Genomic DNA, 2,500 nt, shown 5'->3' on the forward strand with positions numbered 1-2,500 from the left:
GCTGGGATCCACCTTGGACGGAGAGTGAGGGAGGGTGTGGGAGGAGGATCAAGAGACTCGTCGTCTTTACCTTCCTTCCCTTCCCTTCCCTTCCCCCACCCTCCATCCCACTTGGAGGCAGAATGTATGTCTAGACCTGCTTCTGGCACGTGTTGTTGTTTGTCATTTGTTTGTTTATCTCTTCTTCTTCCTTCACCTCTGTTTCCTATGTTCCCTCTGTTATTTCTACAACTACTCCATTTTGCTTACTTTACTTTATATTCTTGTTCTCTTTCCTCTTTTCTTATTGAATACACTTCCGATTTATACCTACTTCACCGCATTTATCTAACTCCTGTTTTTCTTAATATATGTATCTTTCTCCTCGTTTCTTCTATGAGTTTCACCTTTGCATCCTTCCAATCCCCCTCCATTCTTCACTATCGCTGTCTTCTTCGCGTTGCGTTTCGACCAACCGTTTCCTCCCCATGTACCACTCCGTTCTTCTCCCTCCACCCACCCTCGGGTTCCCTCCTCATCTTTAGCGGTCCTTAGACATTGCGTTCCGGTGACTCGTCTCCGACACGACAGCGGGCTGGTTCCGGTGACGTGGCTTGAGACAGGGCCCACCCAGTACTTACCAGATCCGCAAGACTACTGTACGGTGTCTTGTTGGTAACTAGGTCACTGGGTTAGTGAAGGCAAGGTGAGCCTGCTTATCGAGACGGACATTTAAAAGATGGGGAGTGGTAGTGGTCGGGTGAGGGTGAAGGTAGGGTTGGGCGAACGAACCCATAGGAAGTTGTCTTCCTGAAGAGGAGATAGTGCAGGTGGGTTGTAAGGGGAGTGGTGGGCGGCTGAGGCGTTTCTGGGAGAGAGTCGTCAGGGTGATTGATCTCTTGAGGAAGGGGATGACGAGGGATCCTGCTAGTAATGTTGTGCGGAGATATGTTTATCACACAGACAAACCGGTAAAGTGACGGTTTTGTCGATGTTTTAGAGCGTCTGGCAATATATCAGTGATATTGTAAAAAATTTATTACTTTGTATAGTCAATGATGTGATAACTAAGGTAAAGGTAGTATACCTGTGTATAATTATGTACGGGCTACATCCCACCTCATGACAACTGGGTTCAAAGACCTGGTATATCAAATTTCCGTCACAAATAATCAATTAATACCCATCGGCGATTCGACCTTTGTACGGTTGCCGGCCTGATCCCACCAATCGTCATGCTACTTAAGCAGAATTGGAGCTGTGTCTTATTCGCCATTGATATTGGAGAGCGATAGTCGCTGGTAGCCGCTGGGGATCAAACCCGGGTCAATAGTGTTACAAGGTGAGCGCAAAACTCAAAGCACCACCGTGGATACTATAGTTTTATTTCGCACGTTTATTTCATGGTTATGAGAGGCCACGAGAGGCCACGAGCACTTGTAACTGCACAGTCTGTTTCATTGCCAACTGACGAAGGCATAGACGTCACCACTCCTTACGCATTGACAGAAGCCATCAAAGTGGACGACGAGAAACGTGGCACCAATATGACTCTGAAATCGGGTAGGCTTCCCATCGTCTCAACATACTTGTGTCCTAAATCTATTTGTATTTGTAAATGGACTTAGGCCATGCCATGGATACAGGGGCTTTGGAAACCAAGTACCATGAAATCGAATTCTCGACCTTTTCCCCACACATTAGCGAATGACCCCGAGGGTTTCAGTCATCATTCAGTCATCACCATTCGTCTATTAGTGATCTACGAGGTTTAATTGAATGTTGGTTGTTATGTACTGTATTTTACCAGCGCTTCTGCGTTATCTTGTATCTCATGTGTTGGTTTTGTCAGTCAAGGGTAACGAGGGGAGGGTTGACGAAGTAGGGATTTGACTTTTAGGCCTCTTCTATTCTTTTGGATAATCTCTCTCCGATGTTCTGCGTTATCTTGTATTTCATGTTTTGGTTTTGTTAGTCAAAGGTGACAAGGTTTAACGAAGACAGGATTTGATACTCTGGCAGTCTTTATGCTTAATTGGCCATATTACCAGCTAATGTGTAATGGCTGTCTTGAAGGTGAATCTTGCAGCTTTTTCACGAAGGAGCTGCCAAAATTAGGGACAGCTCAGCTCCCCTAAGTCTGGATTTGATATGGAAAAGATGGCCTGGAAATAGCAGTTCTCCATCTCTCCTAACTGAACAACTACATCGAGTAGATTATCCATTTTTGGTCCCAAAAATCATTCGAGAAAACAGATTGACCCTCGAATTGTCTGAATACAGAGAAGTCGAGCTCTATAAGAAAGAAAACACTGAGAGCTCTCCTCGCCTAACAGCTCAATACTCCGTGTTGATATCCGACCACCAGACGAAGGTCAAGCATATGAAACTGGTCTCGGATACACTTTCTTCTGGAAAATGAAATGCCAGTAAAGGCGTTTTCATAGAGTAGGATGAACTGTAACATATAAACTAATGAAATATTTGAGTTTGTGTACTTTTTACGTCAGTAAAAGGATGG

At 44.8% G+C, this 2,500-nt stretch overlaps 1 protein-coding gene across 12 annotated transcripts in view; it reads left to right on the top strand.

Moving 5' to 3' along the window:
• Nucleotides 1-2,500, top strand: part of pros (homeobox protein prospero) — a 2,108,934-nt gene that overhangs the window by 1,379,229 nt on the left and 727,205 nt on the right. The window lies entirely within an intron of this gene.

This window comes from Oratosquilla oratoria, chromosome 32 (genome assembly GCF_046742065.1).
Source record: "Oratosquilla oratoria isolate Oo_2021 chromosome 32, ASM4674206v1, whole genome shotgun sequence".
NCBI lineage: Eukaryota > Metazoa > Arthropoda > Malacostraca > Stomatopoda > Squillidae > Oratosquilla > Oratosquilla oratoria.